The 22,805-nt window shown below is 45.1% G+C and overlaps 1 protein-coding gene and 1 pseudogene across 1 annotated transcript in view; one reads left to right on the forward strand and one right to left on the reverse strand.

The window, feature by feature from the left end:
* DNAH5 (dynein axonemal heavy chain 5) overlaps positions 1-22,805 on the reverse strand; it is a 253,231-nt gene that overhangs the window by 224,929 nt on the left and 5,497 nt on the right. The gene's annotated exons all lie outside the window — the stretch shown is intronic.
* Positions 1,805-2,433, forward strand: LOC113260826 (protein canopy homolog 2-like; annotated as a pseudogene).

The raw sequence follows: 22,805 nt of genomic DNA on the forward strand, positions 1-22,805 counted from the left end.
TCTTATTCCTTCCTATTTTTCTCCCGGTGATTTTCTTTCTCTTTCTGTTGGTTTGTAGTTGCTCTAAGACTGGATAAAGATACAGCACACATGCAGAAAATGAATAGATGTTTCAATATTACTATCAAAGACTGAAAAAAAAAGGCAAATTGTTTTCAGTAATCATATTGTTGGTAATAATGGGATTATTATTTTTAATATGTAATGAATAATGTATGTCCCACCATATAGTAGGATAAAGCAAATAAGTAAGTTGGCTAATATTGGGAACCAGAATTTTCAGTATAAAATAAAAGAGATACAAACATAAAAATCAAATAAGTAAAAGTTGGTTAATTTTGAATTGAAAATATCATCATGAACTCATGAAGTATTTTTCTCTTTTAAAAAGTCTGGGGCGCCTGGCTGGCGCCTGATCTCAGGACTGTGAGCTCAAGCCCCCCATTGAATATAGAGATTACTTAAAAATTAAATATTTTTTTAAAGTCTATTTTCCTTGCTCTAATAGGAAGCACAATACACAATGATCAGCTCAGTAGCAGTGAACACCCCTAGCACCCAGATTATAGTCTCTAAATACATCTTGCCCATGAAATAGAACCAGAACTCCCTACAGAAGTCACTAATTCCTAGAGTAGGGCAGGAAATGCACAAGACGGGCATGATGTATCTCTGTCTCAGAAGGCAAAGACAAGTGGGGTCAGATCAAAGGACACAGGAGCCAACCTGAAGTGACTCCCATGGACCAAAGAGGAAATGTAAGCAATAAAAACAAAATGACTGCAATATATTTCAACAGAAAATATATAAGATCCATGATTGCATGCTGATACTTAAAAAACAAAGACAAAAAACATTTTGGTCACTTCTGGAGGTTGCAATGACACCAATCTACTTTGCAAACTGATAAAGGGAAAAAAATCATTGTTCCTGCTTTTCCAGAACAAACTGCATTTCATGGCAAACAGTTTATGACAGTTGTTTTTAGAGAATTCTAGTTTTTTTCATTTTTTTGGGTTTTTTTAAGTAGGCTCCATGCCCAGCATGGAGCCCAGCGTGGCCTCATCGGGGTGCTTGAGTTCCAGGCACCCCTGAAGAGATCTTGTTTAATCCTTATGACAATTTGTTACTGAAAACAATTTAGTACTTCTTTGCAGTTTATTTTGCTTTTCAGTCAGTCTTTAGGATATATCTTAGTTATGCACAAAAACTTTACTGCATTTTGAGTTGCTTAAAAAAATTCCTCTGTTTATGGTTAAAGCCACTAATTTGAGACATATTTAGGGGCACTTCTTTTTCAATTTATTTCCCATTTTTAGGAATTGCTCTTTTTAAAAAATTGATACTATTTTTTTCATGTTCAAACAAAAAGGGCATGGAGGGACACCTGGGTGGCTCAGTCGGTTGAGTGGCTGATTTCGGCTCAGGTCATGATCCCAGGGTGGTGAGATGGAGCCCCCCGTTGGGCTCTGTGCAGGGGAAGTGGAGTCTGCTTAAGATTCTCGTTCTCCCTTACCATCTGCCCCTCCCCCACCACCTCCCACCCCTGCTGGTGTGTGCATCCTCTCTCTCTAAAAAGGGGGGGGGGCATGGAATGAGTACTAAAGATATTGAAAACTTATTATTGGATGGGTATAATACTGTAAATATGTTTTTTAAGTCTTTATTTACTAAAGCTTCATACTCCACTCCCCGGCAGCCCGGTGCTAGGGTTGGGAGCTAAAGTGAGAGTCAGCGCCTTCGGGTGCCTGGGCCATGGTGGTGGCCCTAGGAGCAGAGGTGGGGCAACCCCATTAGGCTACAGATGAAAGGCTGGGGTTGACGGGCCCTGCTTCTAGGGGCCCTGCTGAGAGTGGCCAAGGCTCAGAGGAGCCAGGATCTACACTGTGGAGGTTGCAGGTCCCTGAACTAAACTGGGAAACTGCCCAGGTGGATCCCAAGAAGACCATTCAGATGGGTTCTTTCCAAATCAATCCAGATGGTCACCAGTCAGTGGTAGAGGTGACTTATGCTCACACAGAGGCCCACCTCACAGAGCAACTGGAGGAGGTATGTGACCAGATGAAGGAGCATGGGGATCAGACTGACCCTCCCACTCACCGCAAGAACTACGACTGTGTAGGGGGCCGCAATGGAGAATCCAATGAACTGGACCTACAGGCCATCTGGACTGATTCAGACATCAGGGGCACTCCCAAATTTGCATGTGAGAACATTGTGGAGGAACAGGAGAATGAACTCACCGAATTCTCTTCCCAAGAGGCTAACAGTATGAACAACAAATTTTGTCGTAGGCGAACAGATCTATAGAACCATGCCCTGTATGTATCGCTCCATGAGCTAGAAACCGCTGGAGTGGCCCACACTGACAGGCTTGATGGGTCACCCCCTGGAGGGGAAGACGGTGGCAATGTCTTATTATATTTTTACTGAGAGGAACTGAGAAATTATAAAACCAAAAGTACAATCAATCAATCAATCAATAAAGCTACATACTGATGTATTGGGGTGAAATAATGTGATATTTGGTATTTGCTTTAAATCCTCCAGCCATGGGGCGCCTGGGTGGCTCAGTTGGTTGGGCATCCAACTCTCGATTTCAGCTCAGGTCATGATCTCAGGGTCATGGGATGAAGCCCCATGTCAGGCTCTGCACTCAGCTCAGAGTTGGCTTGACATTCTCTCTCTCCCTCTTTCTCTGCCCCCCTCCTGCTCACACTCTCTAAATAAATAAACAAAATAATTTTTTTTCAAAATTCTCCAGCCACTATAACAATGGAGATGAATAAATAAAATAATTCTCCAAAACCACCAGAGAATGTGGTTAACTGATGAGGTGGGTGACCGGTAACACAGAGGTTTCATTATTCTTCCAATTTTCCATAATAAAAAGCTAAGAATTTTTCAGCTACACACAGTCCAAGTAGGATAAGGCCTGAGAAGAGCGACAGCATGGTGTGAATATTGTGAATTGAGCAGACACCACATTGTCTTGTTGCTCTGGGGCTCCAGGCTTTCTTCTCACTCACTTGGGGAAACCTCCTCCCTTTACACCCCCTCACACCATCTGCTCTAGTAATACCACAATGCCCAAAACACACTGGGGGGTTCCAATCTTGCTATTTTGTGAAAAATGCCCTGCACCTTGTCTGCTTGGTAAGTTCCTATTCTTTGCTTCCAGCTTGCTTAGGACTCACCCACCTCCATAGTAAAGCTTTCCCAAGTGTCACTCCCGGCTCTCCATCACTACCCCCTTCCACCCTCGCACAGAGCACAACACAGTGTAACCATGTGTTCACATGACTCATCTCTTCTACTAGAATGAGCCCTTCAAGTATTTATTTTTGGGGGGATATTAATAATATTTAACAAAACAAAAATTAATATCAGTTCTTACATCCCCGTTTATCCTCTAAATAAGCTAAATTATATATATTATAAAACAACTAACAAAATCTTATGTTCTAGCACATGTCAGCTTAAAATACATGCCTGGCCTAAGGTATTATCTGACAAGGAGAACTGCATCGATCTCTTCCAACAAATCTCCCCCATTAATTTCACAGTCATTGGGTGCCATAGTCTTAGAGAATTTATCAGCTGTATTTGTCATGGGGCTGGATATTCACCCAGTTTCTACTAAATTAACAGCAAACACCTTCCAAATTTTCCTGATCCTCATAATATTGAGGTTTTTATATATTCAAAATCTCCAGTAATAACATTATCATTCAGTCCCTGAAAATGTCCGTGTCCTAATCCCATAAACCTGTGGATATATTAATGTACATAGAAAAAGGAACTTTGCAAATGTGAATAAATTAAGGATTTGGGGAGGGGAGAGATCATCTTGATTTATTCAGGTAGGCCCAACATAATCAGCTTTAGAAGCAGGTTGGGGGCCTGGGGGGGCTCAGTTGGTCAAGCATCCAGTTCTTGGTTTCAACTCAGCTGGTGATCTCAGGGTCACAGCATCGAGCCCCACGTCAGGCTCTGTGCTCAGAGCAGATTCTACTGGAGATTATCTCCCTCTCTCTCCCCCTCTGCTCCCTACCCCCATTCACAAGCCCAGGAGCTCTCTCCCTCTCTGTCTCTCTCTCTCTCTCTCTCAAATAAATAAATAAAGTCTTGGGGTGCCTCGGTGGCTTAGTTCAGCATCTGACTCTTGGTTTCAGCTCAGGTCATGGTCTCGGGGTGGTGGGATCAAGCCTCACCTCCGGCTCTGTGCTTGTCATGGAGTCTGCTTGGGAGTCTCCCTCACCCTCTGCCCCTCCTCCCCCAAATCAATAAATAAATCTTTAAAAAAAAATAAAATATTAAAAAAAACAAAAACAAAGAAGCTGGAGCCAGGAGGGTCAGGGAGAAAGAAGCAAATGCGGAGGGAGGAGTGTTAGTGTGCTGCAAAGAGATGCCATGAGCCAAGAATGCCAGTGACCTCCGGAAGCTGGAAAAGGAAAGAAAATGGACTGACCCCTAGAGGCTCCAGAAGGAATTTCTGCCAAAACCCTAATCTGAGCCTAGGGAAACTGACTTTGGACTTCTGATTTACAAGACTGTGTGAAAATAAATTTGGGTTGTTTTAAGTCACCAAGTTTGTGCACTTATTACAGCAGCAATAGGAAACGAATAAGCAAGTAAGTCTTCCAGGGTGTTTGCTGACATATCATATTTAAAATCAAACCCAACCATTCAGGTTCCATAAGCAATGGTGAGCTCATGTGGTTAAGGACAGTTCTGGGGCTTTGGTGTCAAGCATCTTCTCTGTGCTTCAGCTTTCCCCTTTGTAGAATGAGGGGGGAGGGGAACACTAATTATAGTATCCAAATAAATCTTCTTTTAGAACATGGTTGGCCCAGAGCAATGCTATATGTATGACCCCAGCTTTCTCACAGCCAAAGTCCTAAGGAGAACCCAGTTTCTGCAAGAGCCCACAACCGCTGGCTCACCGGCCCAAAGGGCTCCAGGCATTGGCCCACTGGGGTACCAGTGCCACCATCACTGTTTCTGACCCCACCCACCGCTTCTGACCCCAAGAAGCCATGGTAAGCTGGTTTGGGCAGGTAGGAGGCTTGTAGGGACTAGGGCATCCCTATGGCAGGCTGTAATGGGACTTCCCAGGAGCTGGTGAGTATTGCTGGAGCAGACCAACCGCTTGGAGTCCACAGGAGGGAGCAAATAGCAGGCATCCAAGAGGCAGAACTATAGGGACACTGAGAGTCTTAGACACTCGCGTGCGCGCACACAAACAGACACACACACACACACACACACACACACACACACAAAGAGCAGATGGCAGCCCATAGCTCTGTGCCCAGCATTAGTCCTTAAATTGCTGGAAAATTGAAAAAGTTTGAGGATTCCAAGTGAGGGTACATAGTGGCCGGGGCAACAAGGGGGCCCGTGGGGATTCTGATGCAGGGTTTACTTACATATGAAATGAAGGTACTCAACCCTCCAATAATTAGTATGGCCATACCAGCACGTGCTTGCTCATTTCAGCCTTACATAAAATTCTAGCTTGCATATATTGAAGACTGGCTCCTTCAACACCCATGCCAATCCACTTCTCGTATTTTTTGTTGGATTTTTGTTTGGCTTTTTATATTTACTTTTTATTGAAATATATTTGACATGTAATATTGAGTAAATTGAAGGTATACAACATGCTATTTTGCTGTACCTATATACGGTAATGATTGCCATTATAACAACGTTTGCACCTCTATCACATTAGATAATGATCATTTCTTTTTAGTGTTTGGAATACTTTCAGTGCCTTTGCTAGTTTAACGATTATAATACAATATTGTTGTCTATATTCACTACACTGTGCGTTAGATCTCTAGGGCTTATTTACTACTTGTTGCAAGTTGGTACCCTTAAACAATGTCTGTCCCAATCGCCAACCCCCAATCCCTAGTAACCATTTTACTCTTTGTTTCTATCAGTTTGAATTTTTTTTAGATCCCACATAAGACTGATATCATGCAGTATTTGTTTTTCTCTGTCTGACTCCTCATTTATTATAATGTCCTCAAGGTCCATCCATGTTCTCGCAAATAGCAGGATTTGCTTCTTTCTCAAGCTGAATAATACTGCATTGTATATGTGTCACATCTTCTTGCTTTTTGCATTGTACTAACCTGAAAGCTAAAAACTACATTTCGCAGACCACTCTGCACCTCTCTTGCAGCCAGAGTTCCCTATGTAATGTAGGCTCTTCTATTCAGACAAACTTGTGTGAAATCTTAAATCAAACGAGGCTTTGGGGCAAGGCAGGGTGTGGGACATGCATTTCGCTAGTGCAAATAAGGCAAAGGCGATAGATCCTGGGTAGGGGCTCACTAATCAGGGAGAAGTCGCATTTCCCACAGTGGCCCAGTTCTGTAGTATGGTTTTAGATCAGCCTAGGTTTGTTTCATTCAAAACTTCCAATAATTCAGTCTAATAGCTGTGCCCCTACTAGAGTGCTTCATACTTACAACAACTAAGGTGGATACTGATACCTATAACTGAGAACAGCCGGGTAGATTGCACCAGAAGTAAACTCCGAGAACAGCTCCCCACAGGAACGTGAAATCTGAGGTTGGCTTGTATCCAATTGCCTTCAGACACTGGGACAATGACAGTCATGGCCCACAGGCGCAAATCAGTTGCTTAAGCTGTCATTTTTGGTTGTCTGGAATGAAGGTGACATTGAAGCCCCACGGATTTAGAAGCCCCAAGGTCACCTGCAATTGCCAATTATGGGGAACATGAAGAACACAGACCTGCGGGTGGCAGCCCCAAGCAGTGTAACTGTGCATGGGGGAAAAGAGAGTCCCAGACCTTTGGAAATCACTGAAATCCAGCTCTGAGCTAGCAAAGCTGCAATGTGGACCATCAGTTAAATGGGGGAGCACGGAGTTAGTGATAAATGATGTGTGATACCATATCTATCTCGCAGTGACCCAGCGGATACATAAACTCAGCCTATGACCCAGTAGACAGAAGAACACATCCTGTGGTCACTTCCACAATACCTAAGCGTATAGTCACAAGAGATACCCTTGGCAAATGGCAGAATCCCCCACTTTTCCAGGTACAGGTTCTCCTGGAACAACCTCTCCCATGAAAACAGAAAGCAGTGCCACCATCAAAGATACGATCAATGCAGGTGGTAATCCCTACCACAAATCCTTTAAATTTGCCTGTTCTACTAGGACCTATCTCAAGACTCGAGATCTCAGGGTACCAGTCTTGGTATTGATATTGATATTCTGGGCTGGGTAAGTCTGCATTATGGAATGCTTAGCAGCACCCCTGGTCTCTAGCTCCTAGATGCCAGTAGCACAGTCTCCCCACTGTGACAATGTCTCCAAACATTGCCAAATGTCATCTGTGGAAAGAAACTGCTCCTGGTAGAGAAGCAATGAAATGATATGAAATTAGCTTAATCAGGGATTGATTCCAGTTATAGCTGCTGTTCCAAACAGGATTTCTTGAACTAGAAAGAAACACAATTCTTTTTGAGCCTCTTTGGATTTGGGTACACTGCAATATGCCCCATATTTGGGTATACTGTTCCTGCCATGTACACAGTAACCTATAAGATTCCCAGCTTTGAGTGGCCCAGAGCAAGACACAGCTCCATCTGGTGCAAGCCTCTCTGACCCTTTAACCTAGCTGGAAGTTTCTGGGGAAGATGGGATGCCGCATGGAGCTCAGAGAAAAAAATCATAACAGAGGCCCCCTGCCCACTTTGGAAATAACTCATTTTTGGAACAGCTCCTGGCTTGCTACTGGGCCTGACAGAAACTCGTGGTATCCATGATACCTGAAATTGCCATTATGAATCCAGCGTTTTCTGATCCTTCAGGTCATAAATTCAGACTTAAATATGAATGTCCACCAGATCCTGAAGGCACAGGTAAATTCTGTGAGCAGGAAGCTCACATTCCCAGTGAGCCTACACCTGGGAAAAGTTACTTCTCTCTCAACCCACACCTGGCACCTCTCAGGTCACTTCTGCCTCTCCTCCTGCGCATCGTGCAATGCCTCTCGTTTGACCCAACCCCTAGAACCTTAAAGATGGAATCCTACAAGATCATCTTTTCCAACTTCCTTCCAGGACATATTAGGAAACTCATGCCTAGAAAAGTTTAGTCCTTTCCCCCAAATGATAAAGGCAGGTAGTGACTGGCTAGGACAAGAGCGTGGTACAGCTACTGTGGAAGACAGTATGGAGGGTCCTCAAAAAGTTAAAAATAGAGCTACCCTACAATCCAGTGATCACACTGGTAGGTATTTAACCCCAAGATACAAAAACACTAATTTGAAGGGATACGTGCATCCCAATGCTTAATGCAGCATTATTGACAGCAGCCGAGATACGGAAGCAGCCCAAGCGTCCATCAATAGATGAATGGATGTGGTGCATAGATATAGATACATAAGTATACATATTATTGTCATAAGAAGAATGAACTATTACCATTTGCAACAACATGGATAGAGCTAGAGAGTATAATGTTAAGCGAAATAAGTCAGCCAGAGAAAGACAAATGCCATACGATCTCATTCATATGTGGAACTGAAGAAACAAATGAGCAAAAGGGAAAGAGAGAGAGAGTAACCAAGAAAGAGACTCTTAACTATAGAGAACAAACTGAGGGTTACCAGAAAGGAGGAGGGTCAGGAATGGATGAAATAAGTGACGGGGATTAAAGAGCACACTTACATGAAAAAATGAAATAATAAAAATAAATAGATAAAATTTAACAAAATTAAGGCTAAGCCATCTGGAGGTGTCTTATTTTGTCTTTTTTGAACGACGGTAGTGCAATTACAGAGTCAGTATCACCTGATGAAGTGGCTTCATCATCTATAAAAGTATTTATAAGCAATGCCTGGCTATCTCAGTTGGAAAAGCATGTGACTCTTGATCTCGGGGTCACAAGTTTGAGCCCTGCACTGGCTTAGAGATTACTAAAAAAATAATAAACTTTTTTTTAAGTAGTCTCCATACCCAGCATGGAACCCAACACAGGGCTTGAACTCACAACCCGGATCAAGAGTTGGACGCTTGACCAACTGAGCCACCCAAGAGCCCCTAAAAAAAGTAACTTTTTAAAAAACTATATTCATATGATTCACCCAAAAACGTATGGTCTGATTATATAAAGTTTCAAAGTATTTTCTGAAAAAAATATTAAAATACAAATTCATTTTGCCTCAATTCCTTACCTTCAAGCAATATTTCACTTCATTATTTTTAGGCTTCTCCACAAGGTGGGGCTAATCTCTAAGCCACTCTTGCTGAGGAGGAAGGCATGCTGGCATTTGGAAATGTCTGATTATGAAGTGTTACTCCCACGAGCATTCTTGATAGGATGGCCCATTAGCAGCAACTCCAGGAAACATTAATTAAGATGAAGGATAAATATTTCCAGCACTGTATAAGGAGCTGTAGCTTCTCAGCCTCTGCTCATTCAGGGAATGGTCTTCCCGCCCAGGCTTGCCTTCTCCAGCTCCCCAGTTCCTGCCTTCACTGGGAACACCAGTGTAAAGGGCTTGGGAAGCATGGCTGCTCTTCCATCTTTGTTCCCAGTAACTGGCACCTCCACAGCCCCTGATCCCCTCAGAAACAAATGCTATGCCAAGAGTCAGAGGTCTTTAGAAGACCTCCAGTAGCTCAGGAGAAGCAGAAAATCTGTTCAGGTCTATTTAGATGATGCATGAGGCAGGAAAACGGGAAGCCCGAGGAAGGCTCAGGGTAAGTTCTGTGCCAGGAAAGCCTCTGCCGGCCCCATCTCATTGAATCCTGGTAATGTCCTTACAGGGGGGCTTGACTCACCCCACCCAACAGAAGATACGAACTACAGCTTTGAGAAGCATCTCACTGTAGGTTGCCTAGCTGGAATGTGACAGTTTGTCTGACTTCTTTTCTACCATGCGTGGTCATGTAGATATTTGTAACCCTTTTCAAAAAGTTAGAATCCAGGAGCACCTGGATGGTTCAGTCTGTGAAGTGTCTGACTCTTGGTTTCAGCTCAGGTCATGATCTCATGGGTCATGGGTTTGAGGCCCGTGGTGGGCTCCGCTCTCAGTGGGGAGTCTGCCTGAAAGACTCACTCCTTCTGCCCATCCCCCACTCACTTTCTCTTTTTCTATCTCTCAAATAAATACATAAATCTTTAAAAAGGGGGGGGGAGGGTGCCTAGAATCCTCATGGCTCAGTCTGCCCATGGAGTCCTATACACAAAATATCAGAGCCCTAGAACCAAAAATGATTTCAAAAAAATTCTATGTATTGTACACCTAAAACTAATACAGCATTATATGTCAATTACATTTCAATAATAGAAAAAATCTAATTATTGCCTGCATATCTCCAAGAATATTAAAGGGGATTCAACTCCTAACCCATAGAAACATTTCTCAGTCTCTTCCTTCTGCTGCCCCATTCTCTCACACTCCAATGCTCTTCCAGGATTTCTCACACACAGACTTCCACAGTTCCTGTCTCTCCTCTTCCACGTCCCTCTTTCCTAGCTCCGGCTACACCCTTCCCGTTTCCTGCCTCTCTGGTTCACGGCCAGGCTGGAGGCTCCACAGTCTCCCTTGATGGTGGAGGCAACCGGCACAAATCTCTCACTTGGACATCCCAGGTCTCAGCTCCAGCCAAATGGGAGTCAAACACACATGGGATCTGGATGTTTGAAATAAGATGGGGAATTCCTCAGGGAGGGTGATTCATAAGAGTTGAATTACCTAACGATTTTAGGGGGTTTTCTTCTTTTTCCCTTATTTTGGCCAATGGAGAAGGAAGATCCACCAAAAGATGGCACAGAATCTCAGAGAGCCAAGGAGGGATGATCGGAAGGACAACTCTCCAACTCTAAACTGCGGCTTGGGCCAAGAGAAGGGGCTGCTCATGAGCTCCATGGGGATTCTGTGAGAACTGAGGGGAACAGCCGGTACAGTTTTGATGGAACCAAGCACCGTCCTTCATCAGAGGAGGGTATCATGCATGTTCATGCACAGACACATCGTGGTTTTTTAGTTTGTGACAGCACCTGCCTCCCAGCCAGGGTCTAAGAACCTGGAGAGATAGATGCCTTGGTACCAGAAGCCAACAGCTTTTGGTGTTTACTATGGTGATAGTCAATTTTATATGGCAACTTGGCTAGGCACAGAACTCAAATATTTGGTCAAACACTAGTCTAGATGTTGCTGTGAAGGTATTTCTTAGATGGAATTAACAATTAAATAGATTTTGAATAAAACAGATTACTCTCCATAATATGGGTGGGCCTTATCCAATCAGTTGAAGGCTCAAGAGAAAAAGGCTAGAGATACCCCAAGGAAGAGGGAATGACCCTCTGAACTGTCTCCAGACCTGAGCTGCACAACAACTCCTCCCTGGGTCTCCAGCCTGCTGGTGGACCCTGCAGATACTGATGTGTGAGGCTCTACAATTGTGAGAGCCAATTCCTTAAAATAAATCTCTCTTGATCTATAGATAGATAGATAATATGTCTATCCTATTGGTTCTGTCTCTGGAGAACCCTAATACAACTACTACCACCTGGCCTCAACCAACAACGCCTATAATCTCACCCAGCCAACCTCCTCTGTTCTCCAGTGGCTCCCTGTTTCACTCAGTAAAAGCCAAACCTTCACAAAGGTCTCCAGGACCCCCACCCCATTTACACAAATCTCCCGGCCCCCCTCTACCTCTGGGATCCATCTCCTCATTAGTTCACCCCCCACCAGCCATGCTCCAACCTAAGGCCATTGCACCCACTGTCCCCTTTGCCGCAGTGGTCCTACCCCGTGTGTCCACATGGCCAGTGTCTACACCTCCTGCAGGTCCTCCCTCAACCACCACCTTCGTCATCAGGTTGAAATTTCAACCCCCCTCCCCTGCCATACATACTTGAAGCTCCTTACTCCTCTCCCTCCTTTGAATCCACTAGTACATGAGTCATCTTCTAACACATAAATGAAATGTGCTTATTTACTCTCACACTGTTTACTGCCTCCCTTGACCAGAACGGAATCTGAACCAAGATGAGGACTCTTGGGTTGGGTTCTCTGACGTACCTCAGACTCCTAACACTGTGCCTGAGACACGGTGAGTTCTCAACAAATATGTGTAGATCCCACCCCCCCTCCACCCCAGCTACTTCCCCTCTCTCATCAATTTGCCTCTCAAGAATGGCATTTCCTTGTTCTCTCTCATTGTGCCCCTCCTCCTCGTTCTCTCATGAACACACCCCATCTGGCTTTTGGCCTCTCAACCCCTGACACAACTCATCAAAGGCACTGGGGCCTCCATATGCCTAAATCCATCGGAAGTTCTGTCTTCATCTTTGCTTTCAGCTGTATTTGACAAAGTTGGTCACCATTTCTTGAAAGACTTTGTTAACATGACCCAGGATACCTGTTCTCAATTCTGCTCTGACCCACTGGCTCCTTCTCTCGGCTCCCAGACCTGTGAAGGTCAAGCTGTCTCAAAACCCAGACTTCAGTCCTTGTTTCCACTAACACTCAGCACTAGATAACCTCACTGAACCTCCAGATTCCTCTCTCCAAACTTGACTGCTCCTTTGACCTCCAGTGATGGACACCCATGCTCTCCATGCAGTCGTCCAACCCTCGTCAAGCCCAGCATTTCCCAAATCATGTCCCATTTCCCCCCAAACATGCTCCTCCCAGCATCTTTCTCATCTCAGGGGAGGGCAGCTCCGTCCTTCCAGGTGCTAAGGCAGAAACCCCTGGAGTCAACCCTGCCTGTGTTTTCTCATTACCTCTTCTCACTTCTAATCTGTCATCAAATCCTACCAGCTCTGCTGCAAAATGTATCCAGAATCTGATCATCTCTTAGCTTATCAAACACTAGCACTCCTGCCCAAGCCACCATTACCTCCCCACTCCCCAGATTATGACAACAGCTACCAAAATGCTTCTACTTTCCAACACGAGCCAGAACTGTCTCCTCAAAATGGAGGTCGAAACATGTTCATCCTACCAGGGACCCCATGATCTCTCCATATCTCTCTTACTTTATCCCCTACCCCTTCTCCTCTTTGTCCACTACACTCCAGGCACATGACCTCCCTCAGCTGTTCCATTAACATGACAGTCACACTCAGGCCACAGGACCTTTGCACATGATGTTCCTATTCCCTGGATCCCTGTTTGCCAGATATCCACATGATTCTCTCAAGTCCTTCAGGACCCTGCTCAAAAGCCCTTTGTCAGTGAAGCAACTCCCAGCCACTTTATATAAAATAACAAGCCCACCACGCCATTCCCACAGAGTTCTCCAGCCCCCTTGCTTCACTGACTTCAGTCCACAGTGCTCAGCAAGCAGCAGCTGGCATGGTACATGCTACCCCCTAGAACGGAGGTCAAAGAGAGCAGGGAGCTGGTGTTCCCTGCTAAATCCCAGTACCTAGAATGGCACCTCGCTCATAGTAGGTGCTGAATAAACACACAATAAGGGGAAAATCCAGATGATTTGGACATTGGTGGTCTAGGAAACACACTTCTGAAGAAAACCTGTGAGCTCTTTGGAGCCAGGACTGTGTCTTGTTCACATCTGCGTCCTGGCACCCAGCACCATGCCTGGCTCGGAGTGGATCATATAAACGTTTGTAGAAGAGACTGGTGAATGTTAGTGACCCACACCGCATCCTTCCATGTAGAGGGCCTTCAGTAGATCCCCACTCCTGGCCTCTTCCCCAGCCCTCATTCACTCTTGCCTGTGGGGAGGAGTGACATACGTGGGGTTTCTGATTTGGTAATAGGAGAGAAGTGGGTCAATCTGTCTCTCTCTCCCATCCTCCTCCCTGTCCTCTGTGAGGCTGTTGCCGCCCTGCTAGAAGGGGCAGCTCCAAGGGAGGCTTCCCCCACCCAGCAGACAGGGAGACCCAAATGGCTGCAGACAGGAAGCCAGTTGCCTACGACTTTCATCGGTAACCGCAGGTAAATATTTTCATCCTCATCAGTCTGACAGCATCTGGACTGAAGTCTTCTGAGTGAAGGAGGGAAAGGGGGCGATTATTTGTCAGCCCCTCTCTCCCAAATTAGCCCCCTCTATCTTCTCCCTCTCTCTCACCTCTTCCCACCCCAACCTGCTCAGACTTTGGGTGTCTGCAAACAACCTCCGTCTCCTGATTCTCCAAAAAGGGCACCGCTGGCAGGTAAGGAAATCATTCCCAAACCCGGCGGGCCCTTGAATAATCTCAGACGCTCCAAATAAATATAGACTCTCAAGCCTACAGTGAAGCCATGACTCGGCACCATTTTACAAAAGGACCAGGAAGCTGTACCTTTCCCAACTCCCAGTTACTTGCAACCTCCCAGCACAGCCTCACTCAGGGCTGAGGGGACAGACCCAGCCCCTTCCGCTTCCCAAAAAAGGCCAGGACACCTTCCGTGAGTTTATTCCTCTTCAACTGAGCTGACGAGCAGGTGCAGCCCCCAGGTGACACCCCACCTGCTGGCTCCCATCCCAACTTGAAGGCTGAAGTTGTAAGATGGCTGGGGCAGTGGTTCCCAAACATTAATGTCTCAGGAACCCCTTACACTCTTAAAAATTACCAAGAACCCAAAGCCCGTGTGCATGTGTGTTATATCTATCAATATTTACTCCATTCGAGATCAAAACAGACGTGTTGAAAACATAAGAAAACTCCAGCACACGTTCCGTCAGCCATGAGACCAATGACACTGGCACACGTCAGGAAGCCACTAGAAAGCAGCTCCACATACAAGATGCCTCGGGACTAGTATGCACGTGGTTCTGACCACAAGGACGCCCAGGAATAAGTTTGAGGCCCCCTAGGGATCTCTGACAATACTTAGAGAACCTAATCAGCTGACTTTAAAATAGGGAGAGTATCCTGGCTCGTGCAGGTGAGCTCAGTGTAATCACAAGGGCCCTTGACAGTGGACGACAGAGGCGGGAGGGGGCGTCAGAGAAAGAGATGGGATTGAAGAAGAATGATCAGAGACACAGCGTTGCTGCCTCGAGGGGCTGTGAACCGAGGAACGTGAGCAGCCTCTAGGAGCTGGAAAAGGCGAGTGAGCTGTCTCCCCTAGCGCCTCCAGAAAGCAATGCAGCCCTGCCAATGCTTTGATTTCAGCCCAGTGAAACCCACGTCAGTTTTCCAACCTACAGACTGTGAGTTAATAAATTTGTGTTGCTTTATGCCACCAGGTTTGTGGTTGGTTGTTACAACAGCCACAGGAAATGACCTCACCTGTTAAAGCTGTATAGCCTCCGAGCCTTACACGCAACAGAATGGCCCAGAAGAGCCCTGAAGGAGGGGACGCCTTCGTGTGGGCGGACAGGGCAGAATCCGACCCAGCAAGGAGCTCACGGCACCCACTAGGCAGCAACAGAAGCCACAAGAATCCCAGGCCCACCATCCCCATCACTCCACCTGTCCACAGTGGCTTGTGCTCTGGGCCAAAGGCCAATCCACAGTGGTTTCATTGAGGCTTCTATGCCTTCCAGTGTTTTTCAAGTGGGCATCTGGGCTTCAGCAGCCCTGTGCCCCACCCCCACACCATGCTACCTCAGGTGACTTGAGGATAACTAATAATTTAACACTTAGTCCCCAGCTCTAGAGGCACTCCCTTAGCCTGGATCATGGCCACACCAGAGTGACCACCATCAGGAGACTGGAGACATCGCCTGGGTGCAAAAGTTGGACACAGTTTCAGGTTTATTCCTGGGGGAGGTGGGGTAATGCACCTGTTGTGAAATGAATATTGGAAGGAGTATGTGTCCATTCTGAGCAGCCCAGTAGCCCAGGGATGGAAAATCGTAAATCGATGAATGTATCAGACCCTAGAACACAGTAAATAGTCCCTGCCATGGTAATCTCCCCTCTACTGCCTCCAGGTCACTGGGAGTCATTTCAGAAGTGGCCTCTACCCCAGAGGGTTCATTGGATCGGAGAACACCTAACCCGCTAGAGAGATTTCCTCTCTGGAATTCAGAATTAGAGCTAACAGAGAATCTGTCTCTTGGGTGGCTGTAATGTGAGGGCTCAGAAACCATGGGTTGGCTTCTTCTGCCTATAGGCAGGCTACCAATACAAACAAAGCCAGTCTTCAGAAAGAGAGGAACACGCATGAAGCCAACATCCACGTGTGCAGAGATCAGAGTCAGGTTACCAGCCGGTCCTGACTCTGGCACCGTTCTCGGGTCCAAGCACCATCACCACCCACATGGTGATTCCCTGACACAACCCTGGCCCATCCCTGGCCCATTTGCTTTTCCTGCTTTAGTGGGTGTAGGTTTCTTGCAACCAAAAGAATCCTGCAAGAAGCATTTACTAGAACACATATTAAAATCTATAACCAATGTTTATTCAGCTCTTCTGCACATTCCTGGGAGCAGAATTTGGGGCTAACACACTAAGCCAGGTGGTAGGGTCCCACACTTTTATGTACCACCTCTCATCCCCCAGGCTCCCCTGTCCTGGGCCACTGGTTCTGCCCCAGCTGTCGCTGCTGCATCCGGCTCTGGTGGGCGCCAGCATCTTCTCCCCCGCACTGCCCACAACGTCTCTTGCTTAGTGTCCGGGCTCCAGGCCTCTCACCTCCAGACACCTGGAGTCGGCTTGTCAGCCACGATGCCTGACCAGAAGAGCCAGGGAATCAAAGCCAACGAAGCAAATGTTCATCAGTGGGAAAACGAAGCACAAGAAATTCTCCCTCGCTTCCCTCCACTGGACTGACTGCCCTCGGCTCATGTGACCTCGTGGGTGACAGTCTCACCAAACTGCTCCCTGGAAGCAGCCAGCTAAATAACACCCCTCATACTCACTCTCCCTCCTTCCCCACCTCACTGTGCCTCTCTTGCCTCCTGCTCCCCTGGCACTGCACTCTTAATAAGCTGGTAACACAAATCTGTGCCTCGGACTCTTCAGGGACCTCTTTGCAAGATGTTCTGGTTTGAAATGAGGTCTGTGGTAAATTCAGAAGCTGAATATGGCAGAGATAAAAAAAATTCCTGGCTAGTCCTCTTTTTGGTAACTGAAGATGTAACAGGATACTACAGAAACTGAACACAAGACCTAAAACAATTGATCCCCTACCAGTGTTACTCTAAGTAACAAATTACTGATCTATTTCTCACACAAGAGACGAAAGTAAGCTATTAGCAAATATACTAAGTTTTATGCATCATTATCCACCAAAGATGAGAGAATGTAACCAGAGGCTTCAATGGGACTCCTCAAATAAGGACTCCTTTTGCCTGGAGGAAAAGAACACAGTGGTGAACTCCATAAACCTGTCCCACGGAAACCAAAACCAAAAAGGCCAAATTCAAGGAAGCCACTTCCTGAGCAGCCACTAGGTGGCGAGCTTGAACCATCTGTTGGCTTCCTTATCTGGGTAAGGATTCACTCCAGGGTTGGCTCGGCTCTTTTCTAGTTGGTAAGAATTTGCTATTGTGACAAACTGAAACTTACTTACAATAACCAGAGAATTTAAGAAATCTCTAAATTTGAAGAGCTGAAAATTGTTTTATTAAATCATAGAGAATTTCTTCCTTCCCCATTAGCCATGTGTGTTTTGTTACTACTGTTCTTCTAAGCTTCCTATTCTTGAGAGGGAAACGTTTCTTATTATAGAGTGTTTGATGAGGTCTTTGGCTCTGTTTTACCTTAATTTGGAGGAGTTTGTGTGTTTGCTGTTTAAACAAGTTATTATGAACTAAAACCTCTCCTAGAGTAAGTAGCATTTCCCAAATGAAGCCAGGGCAGAAACGGAGAGGTCCCTGGAGACCCCAGGCAGGTAGAAAGCGCCAGGGAGCGGAGGACATGGTGTGTGCAGGATGGGAGAAGCAGAGGGATCCCGTGGTAACCAGACACAGGCATATACGTGTGTATATATATTCATTTCTTTATAATTGCTAATGTTAGAAATACTCAAAAAAATCCTTTATAGCTTCACAACAAGAAATTCATAAAATAATTTGCTATTGAGCTGTACAATGGAATTCTACACAGCCATTAAAACTGGTGTTCGGGTGCCTGGCTGACTCAGTCAGTAAAGCAGGTGACTCTCGATCTAGGAGTCGAGTTCAAGGCCCATATTGGGGTAGAGATTACTTTTTTTTAAAAAATCGTGTTAAAGAAGCATTTTAATGAAACTGAAACATGTTTCTGATATGTTGTAAAACGGAAAACAAAGTCAGGCTCCAAAAGTAGGAATTAATGTTGGTTAAAAAAATTTTTCAAATTAAAAATAAATTACGGGGTACCTGGCTGGCTCAGTCTGTGGAACACGTGACTCTGGATCTCAAGGTCAAGAATTGAAGCCCCATGTTGGGTGTAGAGATTACTTAAAAATAAAATCTTTTTTATTTTTTTAAAGATTTTATTTATTTATTTATTTGACAGAGAGAGACAGCCAGCGAGAGAGGGAACACAAGCAGGGGGAGGGGGAGAGGAAGAAGCAGGCTCATAGTGGAGGAGCCTGATGTGGGGCTCGATCCCAGAACGCTGGGATCACGCCCTGAGCCGAAGGCAGACGCTTAACCGCTGTGCCACCCAGGTGCCCCTAAAAATAAAATCTTTTTTAAAAATAAATAAATTTTAGGGGCACCTGGGTGGCTCAGCCGTTAAGTGTCTGCCTTCGGCTCAGGTCATGATCTCAGGGTCCTGGGATCAAGCCCAGCATGGGCATCGGGCTCCCTGCTCAGTGGGAAGCCTGCTTCTCCCTCTCACACTCCCCTTGCTTGTGTTCCCTCTCTTGCTGTCTCTCTCTGTCAAATAAATACATAAAATCTTTAAAATTAATTAATTAATTTTAAAATAAAATAAATTACATGTACATATACATGGGGAAATGACTATTGATAGCGATTATTTCTGAGACTGAAAGGTAAACCTACATATTACCTTTATGTCATTTTTATCCATATTTCCTGGGTTTACTTCTGTTGTGTTTTCATTTTTTTATTTTAATTATTAGCATTACTCTTTACTGGGCCCTGTTCTAAGCACTTTATAAATATCAACTCGATCCTCACAACATGACTATGAAGTAGTTACTATGACAAGCCCCATCTTTTATAGATTAAAACAGTGAAGCACAGAGAGGTCAAGTTACCTACTTAAGGTCACACAGCTAATGAACAGTATGGCCAGGATACAGACCCAGGAAATCTGGCTCCAGAGTCTATGTTCTTAACTAATAAAACAAGAGAAAGATAAACAAAAAGTGTAGAGAAAAAGAAAGGCAGCAAAAAAAGGAAGAAAGGAAAGAATGAAGAAAGAGGAGGTGTAGGGGGAGGGAAGGCAGACAGGAAGAAACTGTGTGCCACAGGGAACAATACACATTTGTCTTAGCAACTTTAAAAAATCATTTAATGCCTCTAAAATATTCTTATTAAAGGGAACCTGGCTTTTTAAAAAAGAAAAATGTAAACTGAAAAATAGGTAACAAACATTGAAATGGTTAATCCTGAATACATTAACTGAAGGAATCCAGAGACATGCCAGTGAAATGACTTAAATAAGAGACTCTTTTCTCCTTTTTTTTTTTTCTCCTCTTACTGCACACTAGCTGCTCCCCCCTCAGAGGACAATAGGTGTCTAGGGGCTGGATTCCCATTTCTACCCTACAAGTCCGGACTGTGTCTCCCCAAAGCATGCCTCAGCCTGACTCGCATGAATGTCATCATTTTTTTAACTAAGTAAAAGAAAACCAAATTGTGTTAAAAAAAAAAAAAACGGAAAAGGGTGTCAGGCCCAGCTGAAAATATGACAACCCTTAAATATTAGCTAGCTGGCACTCTTTAAGTGCGTCTTCTTCAAGACCTAGGGCCGCAAGTGAACCAATGAAGTCTCTCTGTCTGCGGGACAAACCAGCCCGTTCAGCCAGAGGGCTGTTCTGCTCAACACCGAGAGAGGAGGGGACATCACCCAAATCCCTTTGAATCCCTCGGGCCCTTTGCATGCTCTGCGGGGAGATCCAGAGCCAAGGGGGACGGGGTGGGGTGGGGGAGGGGCAAGCAGGAGGAGGAAAGGGGCAGAAGGGGCAGAAAGAAGCCTGCAGCAAAGGTGGAGGGGAGAGAGAAGTCAGCAGGCTGTGATGGGTGCGATAGGGAAGCTCTTCCTATTTCCAGTGCTGGGGTTTCCGAGCTGAGGAAGGGGACACAAACACAGGTCGACACTCATGAAGCCTAAAAACAGGAAGAGAACTATTTCTTTATTTCCTCTGTCCTTCAGCGCAGACTTTGGGCAAAAATCCCCATCTGCAAAAGTGGGAAATGCATCTTTGAAAGCATGGCCAGGACGACATTTTGTAAAGCTTGAGTGTCGGAAGAAACAATCCGAGAGCAAAATCTTTGCTTCACTGCAATTATCCTCAAAACAAGAATTTTAATTTAGGAGATTTAATTTTCAGAGATGAAGACCCCAGCCCCAAAAGTGGCAAGGTGATGTCACAAACTCACAAGTGCCACACCCGTTCACATGGTCCTCCCAGCTCATCGGCTCACCTACCTTCCAGGAAACAGGTATTTCTAAATAGTCAAGGATTAAACTGGTTTTTTTTTAAAGGGGGGGGATAAAACGGTTTTAAAATATGTTGTTCGTGTCACTGCAAATGGCCGGTCTTGTTAAAAGGAGCTCTCGACTCCTCTGGAGGATGAAGGGTTTGACTGGCTGGGTGGGGGCTACCAAACTGAGCAGCTCTGAGCTACTTGAAATTCTTCAAACCCCGATGTGCTGCCTAGGATGACCGGTCATCCTCATCCTCTCCCCGACAGGCATGCTCATCCCACTGTGTGCCTCAGACCCCAACCAAACATGCACCGTCTTCCCAGATCACCCACAAAACTGCACGGAGCACACTGAAGAAATTCAGAGAAGGACAGAGAGAAAGGGGGAAGGCAGGAAAGCCCTTGAAATCTCTTTTCAGAATTGTCGTTGTCACTGTTTTAACAGATCATTTGCACCTAATCTTTGCTCTTTAGCCTTTAAGAAAAACGCACAAAAACCTTAACCTAATTTCTTTGCACTTACCAATTTACTGGTGATGTGCTGGGTCCTGTTTCATATCACTTTGGTGCCAGTGGCCTAAAAACTTGACTTTAAAAGTCTATGTGTAAGAAATTCCACTACAAGAATTCATTTTTATATCCAGGGGATTCCCTTGTAATGGAGTGGTACCTACATAACGTACTCAACGAAGAACTGTCAGGCTGTTGGTGTACACTCTCCTCTGATGTGATTTCCTAATACTAAGAGGAGATCAAGAAGGTAAGAGCACATTATTAGCCATTTTTAAAACTTATAAGAAGATTTAAAATATTAGTTCGCTGGGCATAAATTCGCACACAATCACCGAGACATAATTACAACTCCCAAGGTAAGAGGTATTTAGAGTCCCCTATTAAACCAGCCACCGCTACAGAGACCGCTAGGCAGTGACCCACTTGCTTCTTCAGATGCCTTAATTATCCCAGAAACACTGAAGCTCTTTTTTGAGAAGTGGAAATCTATTTTTGTTATTCATTAACACCCTGGAAGCATATAGAAGCCAATGAAGGGGCAATGGGAAGTCACAAACACAGGGTATGATTAACATCCTCAACGAATACGCAATGTGTGCCCACCTGTTTCCTTAGTGGTGCCTGTCTACACATGCTTAGCTTTGAAATGGAGAATTTAAAATTCTAACAAAGGTAAAATTAGGTCTTTAAGTCATTATGAAGTTAATGAACAAATGTAATCTTGACGCAGATGCTACAACAAGGTGGAAAACAAGTTAAATATACTGTGTATTACTCTCTCTAAATTTTCTCTTTAAGCAGGTAGAACATATTTTAAAAGTAAATGAACTGACTGGGAAGGATTTCTCATTGCTGAGTTTCCAGGTCTACACAGCATGGGAAAAGGGTACTAAATACCCAAAGGTTCTGAGATTAATTTTTTCAGCAAAAAGAAAATCATATATTTCACCCACTCTATTGTTAACTGAAAAGGTAACAAAATACACATTACACAGAATTTGGTCCCATGAAAAGACTCTTCAGTTAAACATTATTAATTGCCTCATATACTCAGCATCAAGCTAGAGATAGACTAAGTGTCTCCCCCAATTGCATAAGAGCGTAAATAAAATGAATCTCGTATAGTTCATCCTCAAAAAAAGTTTAAAAGGCGTGAGTATGGGTATAAAAAGATTTGCTTCATGGATGGTTCCGGAATCAGCTTCACTAACTCACAGTCACATCCCCTGCAATGAGAGAACCAGAAGTGGGTCACCTGTGAGACTCTAGCCTCTTGAGATCAAGGTGAACCTGGCCAGAGCACCCATTCTGGGCCCTCCCTAAGACTTCAACAGACCCCCAGGGGGCTGAAGGGCTCAGGATCACCTCCAGCTCTGAGCTTCTTCCTCCAGGGTCGCAGGGGGCAAATGTACAACATGGCCCATCACTCAAATTCCAGAAACTACAAAGTGGCTCATGCATCCAGCACACCTCCCTAGAGGTCAGAGGTAAGAGGCTCTCTGAGCATCCCTTGCCCAGGGGATCCTTCTATGACTTCCACTGCCCCTGTCTATCCTCCATCCCCAGGCACCCCAGGCTTCCCTCCAGAGCCTTCAAATCCCCTCCCCCTCTCCTCCTCTCACCTCCCACCACCACCACTGCTGCTGGTGAACTTGCCACAAGCCATTGTTCTGACTTTGCCCTCGGGCCTCATTTCCTTTCTCTAGTGACTTAACTGAGTTTGTTTGTTTTTCCCAAACAAAGACAATTTCCTCCCTGAAAAGGAATT

Source organism: Ursus arctos, unplaced genomic scaffold (genome assembly GCF_023065955.2).
Source record: "Ursus arctos isolate Adak ecotype North America unplaced genomic scaffold, UrsArc2.0 scaffold_15, whole genome shotgun sequence".
NCBI classification, from domain to species: domain Eukaryota; kingdom Metazoa; phylum Chordata; class Mammalia; order Carnivora; family Ursidae; genus Ursus; species Ursus arctos.